General features: G+C 35.4%; 1 pseudogene; it reads left to right on the plus strand.

Moving 5' to 3' along the window:
• The window catches only part of LOC107705762 (uncharacterized), a 9,806-nt pseudogene extending 1,354 nt beyond the window's left edge, over positions 1-8,452 (plus strand).
• The last annotated feature ends 15,191 nt before the right edge of the window (positions 8,453-23,643 follow it).

Raw genomic sequence — 23,643 nt, forward strand, 5'->3', positions numbered from 1 at the left:
TACATTATAACTAGCCACCATATTGATTTACGGTCTTAAATATGTCCAGCGCTTTTTTTTAAAGTCTGGTAGTGATGTTAGGTTCTTGAACGAATCGTTCTTTTGAGCCGGTTCTCAGGAAGTAACCAGTTGAGCCGGTTCACAAATCGAATTGAATCGAACTTTAGTTCCGGGTTGATGACGCAGGACGCACAGCCGAAGTAGCACGTCCAACTCAAAAAGAACCGAATGAGCCGGTTCAACCAACTGTCGAAGATTGCCGAGGATTACTGAGGACTCAACAAGAACCGAGTGAGCCGTGGCGATGTTTGCCGAGGATTACCGAAGATTCTGATGAGTGAGTTGACGATACTTGAACAAGACTAAACTAAACATTAACTCAGGAAACACGGAATGGCTCCGTAAAGTCGCTATCGCTAGGAGAGAGATAAACGCAGACAATACTCGGTTCTGTAATTTATTCTCCATCTTTAATTATTGCCTCTTTCTTAAGTATTATGTAAATACGTATGCATATCCCTTTATTTATACAGCTGTGTAAGAAAAAGTGAAGACGTCGAAGATCTTGATGAAGAATACCTTTTATTACAGAATAGTAGTGACAAAGTACATGTAGTACCTTGGGTTCAACGGAGTCAGACTGAACCCCGAACATCCTAAGCTCAATCATTTTATACAGTATTACGTTTATCTTCCCTCTCAACATGTAAATTAAGTTTCGTTTTAAATGTAAATTGCGGATGACAATTAAAGTGATAGTCTTCCGTTCCCACATCTTCGGTAGACTCAAGTGGGAAGAACCAAATGTTAAGGTGATAAGATTAAACAGAATCCATAGCAGTTCTTTCATGTACCCTTTTGGTCAGCAGATGGTTCTTGACGACCTGCTGCTTCTCCCACGCTATCTCCGGAGGTAATGTTAATATTTACATATGATTAAGATCGGAAAGAACTATCTATATGATAATTAAGCTCTTTGTAGAGAAAGGAGCATAGTTTAATACACAATTTGGAGTGGAAGCTGGGTCGAGGCAGACTATAATTTCTTACAGCTGTATATAGAGTAAATAATGCACAAATCTGTACATAAATCTACTGTTCCAGATGAATACACATTACTATTATTTATAGTTAAGTCTTTCTATTTAAATGTTTTTCTGTTCTCATGTCAGATGTGTATGTATGTATGTATGTATGCATGTATGTATGTACCAGGAGCACCTTAAAAAACCACAACAAATTCCTCGTGTGTTTGCGCACACCTGGCGAATAAAGCTAATTCTGATTCTGATTCTGAAAAACCATGCTTTACATACAGATTTGTATTTATTTTTAAAAATACGTGTCATATTCCTTTTTAATCTTAAAAGTTCGTTTTCTTAATACAGATATGGGGATTTAGTTTAAGATCTTAATATGTTTTATTCATCCCCATGTAAAGCTGATGATTGACATTATGGGCACAGTCAAAATACCATAAACATGAGCTAAAAGGAAGTCCAGGAAGTCTTAAAAAATCATTTAAAAGACAACGCCTCTATGAAACAAAGCCAGACAAACAATCCAAACCAGTTTGTGGTTGCATTCTTTCGCACATGCAATTGAAATGTTTGTGCAAATAATACAAATAAAATGTGCTTATTCCTTAGCAAGATATAAAAGTGCAGTATATGCTATATTCACATATTTCACTTGTATATGTTTGTATATGCTACATTAACATATTTCAGTTTTGATTAAATTTAATAAAATGTAAATGCCAATAATTTTTTTTAGCAGTAATTAAAAATAAGATGGCTATTCTGTGTTTTCCTTTTCTGGAATTCATGACAGATCATCGCCTGTCATTTCTTCCATCAGGTACATTAAAACAGAAACCTGTTCCCAGATGCAGAAGACATCAGCACTGATCAGCATGTCTCTCACCTCTCTGCTCTTGGCCGAGCTTCTGCTGGTCACCACAGCAACAGCTTCACACTTCTATGGAGGCTCAATGACCTTCAACCCAAGAAGGAATCATGATGGATCGTACAAGGTAAGAAATCCTGAATTATAACTGTATCAATAGCAGCCACAGTCGTTGTTGGGGTTAATTATGATGCACTGTAAAACAAATGACATTTATAAATGTATGCATTTATTTGCATTTCACATTTATGCATTTGACATTATGTATTTTTAATCGGCCTACTTAGGTATTGTAACTTCAACCAGTTAGACTGGTCGTTAACTCAAAATGTACACTCAGAAAAGGGTACAAAGGCTGTCAGTAGTTCAGTACCTTTATTTATTTATTTGTAAATCTGTACCATTAAAGTAATAGTATGTACATGTTAGGTACTAATACATACCATTAAGGTACTTATGTACCATTTAGGGGTAAATAAGGTACAAATGTGTTCCTTTTTAAAGGGTTTCACCCTTTTTGTACCTTTTTTTTCTGAGAGTGTATTTAGCCAATTTAACCTTCTTCTTTAAGCATGCCTGAATAGTCTTTATAAGGTTGTTAAAAGAGTTAAATGAATGGCCACTTTAAGAAATGAGATCCATCTAGTACATTTTTGTGTTGCAAAAAGTTCTGTAACTCAATATGCTTTGCAGCTGGTTTCGTTAATTGTTGTATGTCGACTCATCATTGTGTTTTTAGTATTTATATTCAATGAACATGCATTTTGGCTAAACATATATATGTTGTTTGAGTCAGTACTATTTTGTTTGGGTTAAACATGAATATGGCTGACAGTTTTGTAAATGCAATCAACAAAACTGAAGACACTTTAAGGAAAGCTAATCACAAAACACAATGTTTTTTAACACAAAAATCAATAAATAAAAAAACTAAATGAATATGTACTTCATATGTACCCAAGCATACAGTAATTCAATTCGTAAAGTGCTAGGGATTGTGGGAATTGCAGAACTCCACCCATTACAGTGGTTCAGTGGCTAAGTTTTGCAGTTCTTTTTCAAAACATACATGTCAAAAAATACGGTCAACATACCATTTGCATGTATGAAATCTTCAATAAATATTACTTAATGAATAAGATTTTTAAAAATCACACTCAACAGACTGTCAGTTCCATCTTCACCACCAAATTGTAAATCCATTTTATAAAGTAGTATAATTCAAAAATGTTTGCACTCCTTAGTAGCAGATTTTGACAGCAAGAACTTACTTTAGTCATATTATAAACCATTGATTATTTCAGGTTGAGCTTCGCTTCAAGACAACCTACCATTCCTGTTATGGATATGATTACTGGCCGTGCAGCTCTGGAGACTGTGGAAATGATGTCAGTACTGTGATTGGTAAAGTAGATTCGAGTCCCAACGGCGGCAGCTGGTGTCAGTCTGAGGGAGTGATAACAAAGATGGTTTCCACCAACAGCCCTTTCCAGCTCCTGTAAGTAAATATATTTACAAGAACAGAATCATTCACTAAAAAAAGATCTAAACAAAATGTAAATATGAAATGTCCATGTTTCAACAGCAAAAGCAGTTGCTGCTGGATCTACAACACAGTCACAAATTCTGGAGACTGGAGTCTTCTCACTTACATTGACCTCGGTGTGAGATCGGACACCTCAGAGCCCAACCGATCGCCAATAACCACCACCCTACCATTTGTCAGGTAAATCAGCTGCTTAACAGAATTAATGGAAGCTTATAGTGTATATTTATCTATTTTTCATGATGTGCATTCAACATGATAAAGTCATGCAGTTGTACACTACAGTAATGTTGCCATATTGTTTTGTGTTGCAGAGTTCCTCAGAACTGTCCCAGGAGGTACAATCTTTTAGCCTTTGATCCTGATGGTGACCATGTCACGTGCAGATTTGGACTCAGACAAAACCAGGAGTGTGGAATCTGCAACCAACCTGCTGGTTTTACGTTGAATCAGGTGAAGAAAATAAAAATTATAATTATAAATATAATGTGAAGGACTAAACCAAATTTATTTCAGAAGTGAAGAGGACAGTATGTTCAGTCTAAGAACTTAATATATACAAATAAACATATATGCAGTAAACTATCAAATCAATTAAAAAACATAAGATAGAACACAACTTATATTGCTTAATTTAACGGTAAAAGATTTTTTGATTGGTCCTCCTTACAAACACCTTTGAGCAACTATTTAATCTCTTAATATCTTGAGTTGTGTTTAATGTCTGGGTTTACACATTCGCCCGATTAACTGAACAATTCTATGCCCATGACTGAAGCTTTACATAAAAAATACATTCTGTATATGCTGTAAGAAAATAGTATGCCATGGGTCATGAGTATTTCAGTTCATTCACACTTTTTTATTTTCTTCTAAACGTAGCATAACTGCTCTCTGTCATATTCGCACACATTGGTCCGTGGAGTTTATTCATTTGAACTGGTGCTGGAGGACTTCCCCACTCAAAAGATTATTCTGTCCTACACCAACCAACCTTCAAAGGAAAGATCTCCAGTCTTTGTCATCAGAAACCGACGTGCTGCTAATAATCATGGAAATGCAGTCATACCACCTCAAGCATTCGCACACAGACGTTCAACAACCACTACAACACGTTCAACAACCACTACAACACCTACAACAACTCGTTCAACAACACCTGCAACAACAAGTACAACAACCACAACAATACAGATATCAACTACAGTGACACCGACTACAACCTCAACGACACCATCAACAACCACAACGTCACTGGCAACAACCACAACGACACAGTCGACAACCACTATATTACCGACGACAACCACTACATCACCGACAACCACAATAACACCTACAACAACCACTACATCACTGACAACCACAATAACACCTACAACAACCACTTCATCACCAACAACAACCACAACACCTACAACAACCACCATGACACCTACAACCACAACAACACCAACAACAATCACACCTGAACCCACTACGACCACAATAGCCACTACTATACAAACAACAACCACATCTCCAATAACAATCACTGCAGCAACAACAACAACTTCACCACTGAGCACAATACCTCTTCAGTTTTCGCTGCAAGGTATGTTTGGAAGTTTTGTAAAGTATGCTTCCATACTATATGTTTGATTAAATATATACTGTACATATGTTTCAGTTGATGGTCAAGCACCATCTTGCACTGAGGGTGAATATCTACCACGGTTCCTCCATCCAACGCCACATCATGGAGAACACCTGCAGGCTCGTGTAAATCAAGAGCTTGAGATCAGAGTGAAAGCTTTTGCATCTTTTTCTAGGTATTAAGACAAAGCTTTTAATTTAAAAAATACTTTAAATGTTATAAACTGTTTATTTTTTATATATTTATTTTAACAATTGAATTTGGAATAGCATATTTCTGCCTTGCATACTAATATTATTTCTGGCAGATACAAAGCTATAGCAGTAGAATAGTATGCTATTCCAAATTCAGCCATTGACTGTGGGGAAAATAAAAAGAAATTTTGGAACATGGATGTGCGCTATTTAAGTTTATCAATGATTTTGTTTTGTTGTGGTTTTTGTCATCTAGAATCATTGATGTCATCATTAGTGGACCTCTGAACAGCACAAAGTACAAAACCACCACTGGGGAATATGTGATTAACTGGACACCAACCTCAGAAAACTATGGCCAACACTTTCCATTTTGCTTCATCGCAGAAGGACAATATGGGTATATTTTACTAAGTGAATGTACTTTTTCATTTTTAACCACTTTAAAATCACATTATAATTGTTGATTAAAAAAAACTTTCTATTTTAAGATTTGATATTTACCACTCTGAGAAGAGGTGCGTTGTTGCAAAGGTTGATGCTGAAGGTTAGTAAATAAGTTTAACAATTTAATGTAATTATTTATTTAATTTATTTAATTATTTAATTAATTTCCTTTTTATGACAATGCAGACCCAAATGACAATGGCATACATCAGTGACATGAAGTAAATTAACTTATGAATAAAAAAATAGTAATTAACTGATTTATATGAAATCAAAATTGACATTTTGTGGCTTTTAGTCCATGTCTCTTTTAATCATCTGTATGCTAGTGTGCACCTAAAGGTTGACAAAATTAACCTTTAGCAAATAAACACATTCAAAATGTACAATATTTATCTTCTTGGGAAACCAGACCACATGTTTTAATGACTCATCTTGCACAACACATTTATTCATTTGAAGTTGTTTCAATTTTTTGCTCTGATGAAACATACATTTGCATGTTATTGTTATTTTCAGGACCTGAGGCAAATGTAACCTGCACTCAAAACTCAATGTCAGTGACAATTAAGAGATCCTCCATCAAAAACCTCCATGGTGACCACTTGAGACTGATAAATCCAGCTTGTCGGGTTTACACTAACAGTAGCCACCTGTTCACCAACACACTTCTAAACGACTGTGGCACTCAGATTGAGGTGAGCAGTTTTATCATCAACATTTACAATCAGATCTTGTGAAATCCAGAGCTAAACTATTTGACAGCTTCTGTTTCTTTGTAGGAGAACAATAATGAACTCATCTTCAAGAATAAAATCATTACATTCGATGATCCCAGGGACATTATAACCAGGAAGGATAACCTAGAAATTGAAATCCTGTGCAAGTACCAGAAAAGGACCAACGTTACGCTGGAGTTCGATACTCACAGACCACCAATCATCATCTCAGAAAAAGGTTTCGGCACATTCAACTATCAGTTTGAGTTTTATGCTTCTGCAAATTTCCAGAACAGCAGGCGTCCAGAATCTTACCCGCTTGAGTATGATGTGGGCGACAAGATCTTCATGAAGATTTGAGCCCGTTACTCCAGTCCTAAACACTGAGATCTTCCTCGAGTCGTGTGTGGCTACTCCTTACGATAATCCCAATTACCCAGTCTCCTATCCCATCATCAAGAACGGGTGAGATTCCACAAACATTATTGATCATTTGCACTTTTTACTCATGCCAATCATGCCAATGTTACATGATAAAACGTGTCTAATCAGTTTGTCACACAAATTAATCAAGTGTTTTTTTGTTTTTTTCAGATGCATTGTGGATGAAACGGTTCAGTTTTTCTTAAGCCACCAACCATTCGTCCAGTTAGAAATGGAGGCCTTCAAATTCATTGGGTTCCATGACCAGGTTAGAGTGGCATTTATTCCAAACACACACACACACTCACACACAACACACAAACTACAATTTGGGATCAGTAAGGTTTTTGGAAGAAGCCTCTTATCAATGCTCAGGAAGGCTGAATTTACTTGAATTTACTTATTGTTATTACAATGTTATTGTTTACTTATAATTATTACAATTTAAAATAGCGTTTTCTTTTTGAATATATTTTAAAATGTAATTTATTCCTGTTGGATTTTTAGCATCATTACTCCAGGCTTCAGTGTCACATGATCCTTTAGAAAATATGCTGATTTGCAGCTCAAGAAACATTTCTAATTGTTATCGATATTAAAAAGGGTTTTGCTGCTTAAAACTTTTGTGGAAACATGATAACTTTTTCAGGATTCCTTGCTGTATGAGTGCCATTGCCAAATAAAAATATTAATTTCTTAAAAAGAAATTACTAACCCCACATTTGTGGTTGGTTGATTGATTAATTAATTATGTTCCATTCAAGTGCAATGGCAATGCATTAGTAAGAACTAGAATTTTAAATAGACGACACTTTTTATTTTATTATTATATGTGAATGGAACATTTTATAACAACTCTTTGGTCGACCCCTAGATTGCGTTTATTGTCATTTTTTTAATGATTTTTAATAATATTTTAAACATTTCATGGTCTAAGATGGTCAAATGGTCTAGTGACACTGTATTTAACATGCAGTGACTTTTGCTGTCATGCAGTTGCATTATGGGCCGTTGTCATGATTTTAAGCGAGGTTTCCTCTCATATACTGATATAGAGAATACAGCGCATCTACAAGTAAAATAAAATAGAAATATTTCTGTTTAACCCTGCCTTCTGTCACAGTCTCTTATCTTTTCGTCTTCCTCTCTTCCCTCTCTAGGTGTTCATCAGCTGCTCAATCATCATATGCCAGGCCAACAATCTCAACACCCGCTGCTCTCAGGGCTGCGTCAACAGCACAGTCGCTCCACCGGCCCACCACCATCACAAAAGAGAGGCTCCCCTCCAGACCGACAGTCACTTCATCTCCCAGGGGCCCCTGCGGCTGAAGAGGAGCGCATCTCGTAAGCCAAATCGTTCACCTTATGTAACAGATGATTGTACACTACACAAATGGTGTTAACCGTTTCAAACTTTACTCACATTTCAGAGGTCACCGTAAGCCCGGGTCTGAATCTAAACCTTGTTGTCGTCACTGTTTGTCTTGTGGCAACAGTAGCCATGGTGTGTGGAGTGATCGTCTACAGAGCCAGAGGGCAAAGGATCAGATACAAACCCGTGCCATCACACGACTTTTAGTCATGTCAGCTCTGTTGTTTTCCTTTGAAAACAGAGAATTAGCAAGATTGTTGGTGTGCTTTCAAACAGCTCTGATGGGAGTCTCTGGTCAAAGTGTGTTTTTCTTTCTTTTGTACTCATTTTTAGTAATGTGAGTTTAAAACAGATTGGGAATATATCAGCGGTCAAACTTTAGTTTGGGGCCCAATTCTCACTATTAACTAACCATTAACTATGAATTTAGCCTCAATAAACTCCTAATTTGCTGCTTATTAATAGTTAGTAAGTAGTTGCTAAGTTTAGGGTGGTAGGGCTAAGGGATCTAAAATACTGTCATGCAGAATACGGCATTGATATGTGCTTTATAAGTACTAAAAAACAGCCAATATGCTAGTAATATGCCTGTTAATAAGCAACTAGTTAATAGTGATAATTGGTCCCGAAACAAAAGTGTTACCATATCAGATTAAACACCTTGAACTACCATTTATATAGTAGCAGAAATCAGTCATCAATTTACAACCAATTCAATCAGTTAATTTGTGTAATTACTAAAAACTGCACAAAAGTCCCTATGAGGTTGTTTTTTCATATATTAAGATGTTTTTGCAATTTTATATGTTGGTAAATACACTTTTTATTTCTATGTGTTATGTTGGTATAATTCTTCATGAAAAAAAAAAACTGTGGAAACATGCCTCGTTTCTTTTAAACTACACTCTAAAAAATGCTGGGTTAAATACAACCCAGTGCTGGGTAAAATAGGGACAAACCCAGCAATTGGGTTGTTTTGACCCAGCGGTTGTGTTAAATGTTTAACCCAACCTTCTGGGTAGTAACCCAACCGCTGGGTCAAAACAACACAATAGCTGGGTTTGTCCCTATTTTACCCAGCACTGGGTTGTATTTAACCCAGCATTTTTTAGAGTGTACTTTCTGCATTAAACATTTTGATTCATCATGGCTACAATTATTGTTTTGTTCAAATTATGTTATTCTGATTCACTTTTTAAAGCTATTTCAGACCAAATGCTGGGTTGTTTCAACCCAACTTTGGGTCAAATATGGATTAACCCAATTTTTGGTTAAAAAAGTATTTTAAAAATGTAACCCAACAGTTGGGTTAGTCCATATTGACCCAACGTTGGGTTGAATCAACCTAGCATGTTTTAGAGTGTGCACACTGTAAATTGTCAGATATTACTTGGCTATATTACCCAGACGTGTAATAATATAGGCAAGCACCACAGAACCATACTTGCAATAAATCACCAATTCATTCAAATAATAGTGCAAATGTCTCCATGAAAGGTAAAAGAGATGACACCCAACAAATGTACTGTCCAAACATGCCAAAATAACCTCATTTGTTTGACTATTGAGAGACCTTTGGTTGTTAAACACTGTGATCATGACTTTGTCTACCACACAAACATAGGTGTGAACAAAGCTTATAATCTGATCTGCCTTTTAAATAAAAACACACAATAGCCTACTAATGAAAAATGGTTAGTCAAATGAAACAACCACTAAAAGATTGTGTTACTTGATAAATCTAAGTGTGACTGTTCACTAAGCGTGTACTGTCCAGTATCAGTGATTTTTTTTAATGCAAGCCACTGTTTCACATTGAAACGTGTTTTCAAACGTGATGACTGAAAGAGAACAGAATTGAAAGAGAAGCTAAAAGAGTTGCTATGTAGCACACCCTTGTGCAAAACATCTACAGCATTCAGTTGAGCCACAGAAATGTGACACGCAGCAGGTATCAGACAACGCACCTGTTGAATGACTGTGGTTACCAATACATTTCTCCAGCCTGCATGAGAAACCAAATTGCTTTGTTTTCATTTTAAGACAGAACTAATTAATCAAGCAGCTGAGCCCAACTTTTATGCATTGGTATTTGTCACATTCTGTTCTGTTCCTGTTTCCTGTCATTGTATGTTGACCTAGTGTTTGCCTGTTAGTTCACCTGTTTTTCATTAACCGTAGTTTCCCTTGTGTATTTCAACCTGATTTCTATCTGTTCATTGTTCCGTGTCATTGTTATTTTGCGTCGTTATGCTTTACTATTGTTCTGGCTGTTCCAGTTGGATTTATTAAAGACCATTTCTGTTCTGTTTTCAATAAGGTTTGATTTGTTTACAATACAAAATAATACAAAATTATTTTATGTAAATTTGACTTGTAACTAGCATGTATTTATTAATATACATTTAATTAATTAATTTAAAGTCACTGAAAAAAGATAGTGGATGAGTTGAGAAAAATATTAAAAAGTATACAGACAAATATGGATCAAATAATCGTATTCTAATTGGACTATTTTAACATTTTTCTTTTTATTGTAATTTATTTATTAGGGTTTTTTTTTTACAAGGTCATTTACATCATATATATTGTTGGTTAATATTGATTTCTGCATACAGTTTGAAACATTTCATGTTGTGCAAATTAATATAGATATTATTATGAATAGCATTATGAATGAACAGGAATTGACATTAAACAAAAGAATATTTATAGTATAAATTATGATGTGAGGAAAAAAGGTGATTCGTATCAAAATAAAACATAAAAAAATATATACATAACCTGAGTCAAATAAAGTAGAAATGACTGTAAATAAAGCAAAATTAAACTGTTCTGCTCACGGTTATCTAGTTTACACATGATTACAATAATTGCCTCAGGCAAATGTGTGTGTGTGTGTGGGGCACATGCAGTTCTTCCTCAAAAGCACTCATCGTTACAAACTGTAAGATATTTCACACAGCAGGTGGTCAGCAAAGGGACTGTAGCAGTCTGTGAACATGATAACTGAGGCTTCAGCCATGAGAACAGTCAAAGTAACCATGAAAATGTTTAAAACAGTCACGTACGATTATCTTTATAATTTATTAATGCTGCAATTCATGGCTTGGCCCAAGTTGTAGTAATAGACTTATTATTGTTATGTCAATCAAAATACATTGAAAAGGCTTCGTTGTTAATTATATAAAGAATCAGCTTTGATTTGTTGGCAGTTAGTTAATGCATTATCATAAATTAACAATAAACAGTACTTTTACAGCATTTAAAAATCTTGTTTAATATTAATCTCCACATACACAGTTTTGTAACTTTTCAAGTTGCATAGATGTACAGTTCTGATATGAACAATGAATAAAGATTATAATTATGTCAATCCTGCAAAAAAAATGTTGTTTATCGTTAGCTAATGAAAGCTAATGCATCAACTAATGTTAACAAACTGAACGTTATTGTAAAGTGTAACTGGTATGTTTTAGAGATTGAATGCAAATAAATTAAATTAAATTAATAAATAAATAAAGCTGAGTGGACATGTTTATATGCCGTGACTTTATATGACGCTATATGACAACACTGTGCCTGAGCAGGTACTTAACTGAAGTGAAACTAAAGTAAAAATAACTAAACAGAATACACTTATTGTTTAAAAGATTGGATATGACAAATAACTAGTATTCTATATGGTTTTACCATTCCTTGGGCATTAGTCAACATTAGTCATCATATGGCATTCATCAGATCTCATCTCTGATGAACAGATCTCAGACGATAACCTGAATACTCAAAACTACAGCTCTGCATTCTGCATGAACACAGAGATTCTCAAATATTTTTTTCCTGCAAGATCTGTGTAATTAAATGTAATTAAATATAGATTAGAAGGATTTGGGTCCCGTGTAGTCCCGTGTAGCCAGATCAGCATAAATCTGGTCCACTTTGCAACCTATTTTGGCCCACATAAAACTTATAATTATAAAATTTATAAATTTTAACTTCACAAATGTTCATGGAAAATACAACATTTTGTTAGATAGTTAGTATGTGTGTGTGCACTTGACAGTCTTAAAGTAAAACTTTTTTTTTTTTTCATGTACTCTTGAACCTACTTTGATCAAATTCTGAATAATCGATAGTGAAAGACTCTTTGACCAGCCTGGCATGATAAGATTACAGGTTTTTTCAGATTACAGATTACAGGTTATTTCAAGTCAATAAGATAAAATAATATTTATGAAAATAAATTCTACACTTGATTTGGTCCTCTGCACATATATGTAAAATAAAATATAATAAAATAACTCTAATGCTGCACGGCAATGTATTAATATATCAATGTCAAAAATGGGGAGAAGCAATCTTGGAAATAAATCAGATGGAGAAAGTAACATGTCATATTTAAAATTGTCACAAATCCGGTCTATAAACTTCCGTTCACTCACCACCAGAGGTCACCCGCTCTCCACATGGACTCTCACACTACACAGACTGTTACACATCACCCTGGACTACATTTCCCATGCTCCATTGCACTAATCACAAGCTCACCTGAAACCAATCACACACAGCTGCTACCAATAACACACACTATATAAATCAGTCTCACACCACCATTCAACGCCGAGTATTGTTAGCGCATATCTCTTTCATAGCGATAGCTACTTTACAGAGCCATTCCAAGTTTCTTAATCTAGTATAGCCTTGTTCTTAGTCTGTTTACCCATGTCTTTATCCTTGCCTGTTATCTCGTTTTGTCTGATCTCTGCCTGCCCTGAAGTTTATAGCCTGTTTTGGAATTACCCTTTGCCTTGCTGTTTCGGACTGTGTTTGCACCTTGCCTGGACTCTAGCTCGTCTTGTGGATTCCCCGTTTGCCTCGCCCTCAGGATTACGTTCGCCGGAGATCGACCACGCCCATTTACTGGACTACTGTTGTGTCTTGCCTTCAATATACCCGTTTGCCATTGTTTGACCCATGCCTGTTATGACCACGTCTCTGTCTAATAAAAGCCTGCAGATGAATCCGCACGTCTCACGTCTCGTTTGCCCCGTTACAAAAATAGTATAAGATTAGATTAAAATAAGTAACATTTTTTTATTGATAAAGAGTATTTCTCTCTGAACTTTGACATTAATTGGCTAAACAGAGATAGCTGGGATGACTACTACTCTTAAAATTAATTAAAATCATTTGAACAGTTTAATTAGTAAATTATATTATGAATTATATATTATGATTTTTTTAAGATATAATGCTGTTTGTTGTCACTGATTTGCATTTTTAACACAAATGAAAAAAGAGAAATGCAAATAAATCCTACCCACAAGTATTCTGACTCTACCAGTGTTCTATCAACAGGTTGAGTTTCGATTCAAGCAATTTTTAGAAATGCATCAGCAAACACTCGTCGATGTCTGAAGTCTTGAGAAATCCATTTCAGATCGTTGTATGTTTGAGATTTGATCTTTCACTGCACTGTGGGTAAGGCGGTTGGCGTTTGAGAAAGCAAACAGCTATTGTTTAAATAGATTTATATCTTATGTCAGGTCATTATGTAGGAGTGCTATCATCCAGGGAGGAAAAAATAATAATAATGCTAAAAATATTCACTAAGCTACTCAAATGGTACTTGATAATGGAGAGATATCCATTTTTTGATCATTCATATTTTTTAACTCAAGGAAAATTATACAGTATTTGGCATTGAAGCAGTGCAATAAAAAATGTAATTTTGCAGAGCATCTTGCCCCTAGTGGACACTCATTACAATGTAATAATTTACATGTGAATGAAGAGGTGTGTGCTTTAAGTAAATTCCGATCAATGGCTAGTTTCAGATTTGAATCATGTGACTTCTCAGAAGAAGCAAGTAACTACCCTCTAATCCCTCTAATTTTTGTGTGTGTGTGTGATTCAATGCATCGCACGAGAATGCTTTTGAACCCATCCATGAATTCCTGCTCACCTGAGATGTATAAAAGCAGCTGCTCAGGTGCGTCTCACAGGTGAAGTGAGCTCAGGGGCTCAAGTACCATGATGTCCTCAGCTGTGGTGTTGAATCTTCTGCTTCTGGTGTCCATTGCTTCAGCAGGACACCACTATGGAGGCTCAGTGACCTTCAGCCCTAAAGGAACCAACGCAGATGGGAGCATGAGGGTGAGAGTTTATTTCTTATTTGTATTTAAAAAGTGCGGAATTATACATCACATTATGCAACACTGCCTATGCACAATGAACTTAATTTAAATTATTTTTTAATTATTTGCACATATGCAGACAGAATAAAATGAAAAATCAAATAAAAAATGTATTTTTTAAATAATATTAGACGTTGGTTTTTTCAAGTCAATAAGCTAAAATAATATTTATGGAAATAAATTCTACATTTGACTTGGTCCTCTGCACGCATATGTAAAATAAAATATAATAAAATAACTGTAATGCTGCACGGCAATGTATTAATATATCAATGTCAAAAATGGGGAGAAGCAATCATGGAAATAAATCAGATGGAGAAAGTAACGTCATATTTAAAATAGTATAAGAATAGATTAAAATAAAGTAACAATTTTTATTGATGAAGACTATTACTCTTAAAATTATATATAGTTTGAACAGTTTAATTAGTAAATTATATTATATTATGAATTATATATTATGATTTTTTTAAAGATATAATGCTGTGTTTGTTGTCACTGATTTGCATTTTTAACACCAAAATGTAAAAATAGAAATCAAAATAAATTTTACCCACAAGTATTCTGACTCTACCAATGTTCTATCAACAGGTTGAGTTTCGATTCAAGCGAACCTATGACTGGTGTATATCTAGTTGGTGGCACTGCGCCTCTGGAGATTGTGGCTATGAATCCAGCAGTGTAGAAGGTGAAATCGATAGCAGTTCTAATGGCAGAAGTGGTTTCACCAACAGCTGGTGCCAATCAGAAAATGTTGTCATAAGAAACATCCGTGGAAACACACCCTTTGACCTGCAGTGAGTAACTGAATTAGTTTTAAATTAATACTGAAATGTTCATTCAGCATTATCTAAAATACACTATTGTACTGCAGGGACTTCTCATGCTGCTGGGTGCCCACAGTCAACGGTGTTGGTTCGTGGTTCCTCCAGGCACATGTAGATTTAGGCATAAGAGCTGATACCCATCAACCCAACCGCTCACCTGTCACCACTACTTTACAACTTCTACGGTTACTCTTATATTTATTCAACATACGTAGTTTCCTATGAACAAAATTAATCACTAATGAGAATGCATGTAAAAACTTGAATTAGAAAATATGATATATATATATATATATATATATATATTTATTTATTTTTTTTCCATTAGTGTACCCCAAAACTGTCCTCGTAAATATCATCTGATAGCCTATGACCCAGATGGTGACCAGGTCAGATGTAGATATGGAGCTCAGCAGTATACCGAATGTGCCACATGTGACCAGCCAAGTGGTTTCCACCTAGATCAAGTAAGAAACACAAAATATTGCCAGATTAATGTGATATATACTGGTATGTTTTCACAGTAGGATGGCCAGAGATCTGTGGGTGAATTTTCGTGAAATAAGGTTATAGCCTATTAGTGTGTTTTTGAATGACAATCCAAATCAGAATTAAAACTTTAAACTAAAAAAAAATACATAAATACTAAATAAAATAAAATAAAATAAAAAAAAAACTAGAATACACCCTTTTAGGCTAAAGGATTATACCGACAGAGAAGAACACAAGAACATAAAATGCTTATTTATGAATGCAATGCTTTAGCAAAACGTTGAATCTTTTTAATTCAATTCAATACAATTCAAGTTTATTTGTAGGCCTATAGTGCTTTTCACGATACAAATCGTTGCAAAGCAACTTTACAGCAAATTAAGTTTCTACAATATTTAGTGGTAGCTTATCAGTGGTGACTGTCAGTTAATGTACATATGGCAGAAATGTATGGAAAAATCAATTAAAGACGTAATCAATTAAAGACGTAATCAAACAGAAGATGAACACTATTAACAGCAATTATTATATGATGCAATCAAACTTGGTAGGCTAATCAATTTTGATGGTAATCAAAATTTGGTAGTTCTGTAAGTTGTTTCAGGGTTGGCATCATCTGAGGTCCTCTGAGGGGTTGGCATCATCTCTTCTCTTTGTAAAAGCTGTTCATTTAGAACTGTTGGAACGAAACAATTCATCAGAATGATTCGGTCTTTCCCACTCTACAATGAGAGAAAGGGAGCTATTTAGGATGAAACTATTCACTGGAATGAATCAAACTTTCTAAAGCTACAAATGAAAGAAGGAGAACCGTTTAAAACGAACTAATTCACTAGAATGCATCGGACAAGACACAAAGGAGAGATCGCAAGTGCGGTTATTTACCTCAACTCGCTCACAAATACAGCATTAAAACAGCGATCGTTGCGTTCGCGATGTTGCATGCGTGAAGTAAAATGATTACGCTATACAAAATATGTTTACACATCAACAGATGTGATTATTTTAGTAATTTAATTTTATTTCCACACAGTTAGTAACCTATATTCTGACAGCTTCTATCAATCTATTGACCACCTAATAAAAGCTTCTAGAACCGTTTTGAAATAAAACGCAATGAACATACACTAATTTGAACATCTCAATACTTCGTTAGCGTGCCTGCACACTGGACTACAGCTATGCCTCCACAACAGGCGTCTACGGATTTGAGCTGATTTTGGAGGATTTCCCCAGGAAACACACCACTCTGGCCTATACTGATGGCTCCAGCTCTTACAGATGCGCTCTGAGTGGTGGAAGACACCAAAGGTCACTTAATGTGACACCGTACCCCTGGTATTACCAAAGTTCCACAACTGTACCATGGTGGCAACAAACTACTCCTTCACAATGGTGGTTGTGGTGGCAAAATCAACAGTCGACCACCGCTGCACCTACTCCATGGTGGTGGTGGCAACAGCAATACACAACCGCTGCTCCACCTACATCGGCCCAATGGTGGTGGTGGCTGCAGACCACAGCCACAACTACAACAACAGACCCACCTCAAGAGTACACAACTTCCATGACTTCCCATCAGCGGTCTTATGAACCTTTCAGCAAGCTCCCTCTGCAATTCAGTCTTCTCGGTAAGGCTTTCTCAATGATCACCTAAACATATTAGTAGTATCAGTGTGCCTAATGTGTGTCTTTCTCATTTGAATCACTGCAGTTGATTCAGCTGCTCCTTCCTGCACCGAGGGACATTACATACCTCACTTCGTGTCACCAACTCCACGCAATGGAGATGAAATCCAAGCTACGCCACTCCGTGAAGTGGAAATCCGCGTTAAGGCTGCAGCAGCTTATTCAACGTAATGCACATGTGAATGAAATCAATGCATCAGGTTATTTTGATTATTAGATGGGTGTATAACATGTGCTTATTTTTCATTCTCAGGGTTACTGATATCATTATCAGCGGCCCTTTGAACATAACTAAGCACGCTTTGAGCACTGGAGAGTACGCAATCAGATGGACACCAATGAGGAGCGACCTCGGAGATCATTTCCCCGTGTGTTTCATTGCTGAGGGCGTGAGCGGGTGGGAAAACTACTAATCATATTTAAAATCTAGCAACTAGCAACCTTTAAGGTGAACTGAATTTCAGAAATATTACTATTTATTATTGATTTACAGAAGCAGCGTTTATCAGTCTGAAATGAGATGTGTCATCATCACTGTTGGACGCCAGACTGGTTAGTAATTCACTTTTATTGGGACAGCTATGTTTGCCAGCATAAACAAAGTGTAATTTTGGTAATCAATTCTCATGATTGGTCACCTTTACAGTGGATGCAAATGTAATTTGCACCGCAACCAACATGGTTGTTGAAATTGAGCAGCTGCACTCTGTCAGGCTCCACAAGGACTATCTGCGACTCAATGATCCTGCCTGCACTTTGGACTCAAATGGCACTCATGTGTTGGCAAACTTCTCCCTCAATGCTTGTGGTACCATGATTGAGGTAAAACTCTTCTCATAGGCTCAAAAGAAAGGAAGAAATTACCAAAAATGTAATGTTTGTCATCAATTACTCATCCTCATGTCCTTCCGAACCAATTTTGTTTTCCATCATCCATTAAACACACAAGTCAGAACTTCTCTTTTCTGAACAATGAAAGCAGAAAAAAGCACCATAAAAGCATCACATGTGGTCCATATGACTTAATTTGTGGTATTTTTTGGTGCTTTTGGTAATAAGTACCATCCACTTTTGTTGTATGGAAAACAGAAGCTTGGACATTCAGGTTGGAATGGCATTGGTGCGTTTAAAAGTTTTTCATACTCCATTTCCTTCTACAGGAGGATGAAGAGTTCCTCATTTTCAAGAATGAAATTTTCTCAACTGATGACCCGAACAGCATCATTACCAGAAAGCACGAGGTGGAGATTGAGTTCTCCTGTCGTTACGAGAAGAAAAACAACATCTCACTGGAGTTCACCGCACGGAGACATATAACCACCATCACCGAGAAAGGCTTTGGTACCCTCACCTACAGCTTTGGACTCTTCGAAACAGCAAACTACCACACAGAAATAGACGTGACTGCATATCCGGCGGAGTATGAGCTTGGGGAGATGATTTACATGCAGATTGAATCCCAGTCTACAATCAACAACACCGAGCTTTTCGTTGAATCATGTGTCGCGACACCATACAACAACCCCAGCTTACAAACGTCCTACACAATCATCCAAAACGGGTAAGAACAATCCACCATGAGCTGCAGACGCATTAGCACAATCAAATTAATTCACAATTGACCTGTTAGACCGTCTATATATAATGTCTTTATCAATTATGTTCTTCAGGTGCATCTTGGATGAAACGGTTGAGCTCTACACAAGCCACCAGCCAATGGTCCGCTTCGGCCTGCAAGCCTTCCAGTTCATCGGAATGCAGGAGCAGGTAAAAACTGATTGATTGGATTATGATGAAAGGCGTTTAGCAGTCAACATACTCTACAAAAACATAATGCTGCTACTGACCAATCAGAGTTGAGTATTCCAGACAACCATGACTTCATCTCTCTCTTTCTCCCTAGGTGTTCATCAGCTGTTCGGTGATTCTGTGCGAGGCCAACAATCCCTACACCCGCTGCTCTCAGGGCTGCGTCAACAGCACAGTCGCACCACCGTCCCACCGCCATCACAGAAGAGAGGCTCCCATCCAGACCGGCAGTCACTTAGTCTCCCAGGGGCCCCTGCGGCTGAAGAGGAGCGTAGAGGAGCATGAAGGTAAAACCTCAGAAACAAGACAACACATTAGATTAGAATGATTATTTATAGAATGTGATACTATTTTAAAGGGGCATTAAATGTAGTGTTGGGATGAAACGTCTTGTGTTATATTTCTTAAGTCTTTTAATTTGAAATAAAGTCAAAATACATATTTCAAATAAATTAGTTGTATATTTAATATATAAAATACAAAATTATTTGATATATTTAAAATAAAATATATATTTTAATATATACACTATATATGATGTATTGACTGACATATTTGTGTTTTTTCCACAGTGTCCTCCACAGTCCTGAACCTGAATCTGGTTTTCATTGCCGGATGTGTCCTTGCAGCTGTTGGCATGGTGTGTGGTGTTCTCATCAACAGAACCAGGAGATCAGACGTCAAATATCAAGCTCTTAAGTCAGATGAAATGTAATGGATCTTCTCAAAGACTACAAAAAAATGTGTCCTCTTTGCTCCCTGAGGGAAGATTCTGGCTTTAAAAGACTTGGTTGATCTTTTTTTTCCTTTTTGTTATTTTGTTTCCTTTAAATATTGTATTATAATCCATAAATGGTTGTTAGGGTTATTTTTCATAACTTTCACTGTTTCGGTCTATTAGTGTGTATCTCTGTTATTGCACTTTTTAGATTGCTGATGACAATAAAATGTATAAAGAAAATAAAATGAGTGTCAGATTGATTTAAAACGAGTTCAGATAATGCATATCCACAAAGATAATTAAATGAACATAGCTCCTATATTGTTGTTTTAGTCTGTTTTCATATTCACTAAAGACAAGAAATAAGCGCATAAGCTTTCACACCAATCGAATGGATTCAAATCAATGCCAAATTGGCTCAATAAATAAAATAACCATGAAAATATTCAACATATAGCATGATTTTTATAGAAAGTGGTTGTATTTTTAAAGTGTTATGCTGACTGAAATGGCAGTCTTGTGTTGTACTGATATTTCTGGAGTCAAAATATAATAAAATAAATGTAAAATATATTTAAAATAAATTTCATGGAAATATTTACGAGACTGATGACTGATCCATTGAATCTCACCTGTTCAATGGTAAACACCTTTCACGCCAATCAAACAAATCAAAATCAATGTGAAATGTACTCAGTAACCATGAAAATATCCAAAAGAAAACAAAATAATATAGTATGTATGTACATATTTATAACCATAATAATTTTTAACAACAGTTTTTTAATTCAGTTTTTTTTTAAACCCATATCAACATGTGACCCAAATAAAATCTCATAAACTCTCATTGTATGGACAGGTTTTAATTATAACAAATGTTCAAGTTCATGTTTATGTACCATGTCTCCATGACGAAACGATCGCACCCGATCATACGAGTCCTCAAAATGAAAGCAAAAATGACCAACGACAAATATTTTTGTTTGTTTTTTTCTTTTAAATGCATGGGTGGAAAGCACAGTCTACTGACAGGCATTCTATACTCACTCGCATTCAGGCGCAAAACACTATCAACATGAAGAATCTGTGCACTCTATTTAACAATATTCACAGGTAGTATGACAAAAATAAGTTACTATCAGGACGAGAACTGCTCAGTAAACTTACACTTGGCTGATAGCAAGTTCTGATGCAGACTGGCAATCATTTTAATTATTTTCCATCAAGGTGGAATTTTTAATTGGAAATATTGTATTGCTTTCTGTTCTGTTATTGTTCATGAAAGAGGCTTGGAAAGCATTTAGTAAGCTGTCAGTCAAAGTCAGACACTGAAAAGACTGTCATTACTTTATTTTTACTGTATGTCACAATGGCATTCTGCTTGTGAAACTTACTTGTAATGTAATGAATAGAAATGCAAACTAAATGTTCTGAGATTATGTAAAGCAGGAAGTCGTTTCATCTGATTTTGGATTCATTTCAAACCCAACACACATCTCAATGTACAATGTAAAAGAATATCAAAGTATAAATACAGAGCTTTTTGAAACTGCCTAACACAAGTACAGGGTTTCTTCAGGTTTAATTAAGGTAAATTCAAGACTTCCAAAAGAGTTTTTAAGACCAATTAAAGAAAAGTTAAACAATAAATTGTAGGGAACACAATACGCCAGTATGGTCTCTGTGCCTAAGAAGAACACAAATTTGAAAATACAACTTACAACCGATCTTAATTACTATTTGTTTCATTTTATACAAAATATAGGTTAACTAGAACATGGAAATAACTTTTACCGTGCCTGATTTGATCACACTGCACAAACATGATATTTTTCCTCAATATGTTTGTCTTGTTTTCCAGTGCAAATGTCTAAAAATTCTTAAATCAAGGTAGATGCAAAAAATGACGCATGATAAGAAGTCTTGTTTTCTGAGAAATGTATCAAAATGAAGTGAATTTATGATTTAAAAAAAAGGACAAATATCTGCCAGAATAATTAATTCAAGGGAAAACAAGTTTTCATACCCCATTTGTTCTTGTTTTAAGCATACACTCCGTTAATTTTGTTCAATTTCTCAAAAAAATAAAAATAAAAATAAAAACCAAGACTTTTATCTTCATTTTGCATCTCAAGTAAATGTATTTTGATTTAAGGATGTTTAGACATTTGTACTGGAAATCAAAACAAACACATTGACAAAGATATTCATTTTTACAGTGCATGCAACATTTAATGCCATGTATGACTTTGTGAATTTAAGACTTTCTGCTCCAATTTAAGACATTTTAAGGCCTTAATTTGTGGAAGGGTAAATTAAGTCTTTTTAAGGCTCACAGAAACCCTGCAAGTAGGGTTATTCAGGTCCTAAGGACTATTAATTGCAGTTAAATCATGTTTGACTTGTGCTTAAAAAAAAAAAAAAAAAGTTGTGATCTCATGATCACATCTTAACAGTGTGCCATCGATCATGAAATAATTTTTCACCCATCCAGTCTGAAATTCTCGGTTTACAGGCTTTACCTGATGTTTTTTCGATGATCTTTCATTTCATCACACAGTTCCATCACTGTCATGCTGCATCCTTCATGCAAAGCAAAAAAATAAAAGTGTTAGTTTCATCTTGTACTTTTAAAATGTCATATGATTTCATGCCTAATGCAGTTCTATGCTTCCAACTGTTATGTAAATGCATCAGCAAGTACCTTTCAAAGTCTGCAGTCCAGAAAGAATTTCTGCTTGTTTTTCAAAGTTTTGAACTCTTGGTAAACCTGGTGGTATTTCAGAAAGCAAACAGGCATTGTCTAAGTGGACTTATATCTTATTTCAGATAATTCAGTTTCTCACGCGAGAAACTGAAAAAGAGCAAAGAAAGCAGGAAACGTTCTCATATACAATAACCTATAATCTACTAATTCAGAGATATCCATTATTTGCAACAAGATTTTCCAACCCACAGTGAACTTTGCTGTCAGACACAGGACATTTGGCACTGTACTGTAATGAATGAAAGAAAGAAACCAGGTAGTAATTCTCTGAACCTGTTAACCTCTACTGGAGACAATAACATGCTCTGCAAGTGTGTGAGGAGGTTTGCTTTGACGAGTGTGAGTTTCACATATAAACCATGATTTCTCAGAAGAGGGTTTAAGTTTTAATACCCGATTCAAAAGGCAGGTATATACTACCATTCAAAAGTTTAAGGATGGATAAGATTTTTTTTTTCTTTTTTTGAAAAAGTGAAGTCTTTTATAATGTTAGAACAGATTTCGATTTCAAATAAATGCTGTTCTGTTTTTAAATTTTATATTCCCCTGAATCCTAAAAAGTATATGGTTTCCCTGAAAATATTAAGCAACACAACTATTTTCAACATTGATAATAATAAATATTTCTTAAGCGGCTAATCAGCATTTTAGAATGATTTGTGTTTGTGTGATGTGTTTTAATCGTATAAGTTGTATATGATTTAATCATATTATTGGGCTAATATTGCTGGTTTAATCCCTAAAAGAAGCAAGCATGAGATCTCTATTATGTCTTTGACATTTAACCCAAACTTTTTGCTAACAACCTGAAGTCTGATCCACACCGCAGTTTATTACGGTAAAGAACTGCTCACTTAGACAAGAAAAGAATGCATGACAGACAAATGAAATGAACT

Source organism: Sinocyclocheilus rhinocerous, unplaced genomic scaffold (assembly GCF_001515625.1).
Source record: "Sinocyclocheilus rhinocerous isolate Xijiao unplaced genomic scaffold, SAMN03320098_v1.1 scaffold834, whole genome shotgun sequence".
In the NCBI taxonomy this organism is placed as follows: Eukaryota; Metazoa; Chordata; class Actinopteri; order Cypriniformes; family Cyprinidae; genus Sinocyclocheilus; species Sinocyclocheilus rhinocerous.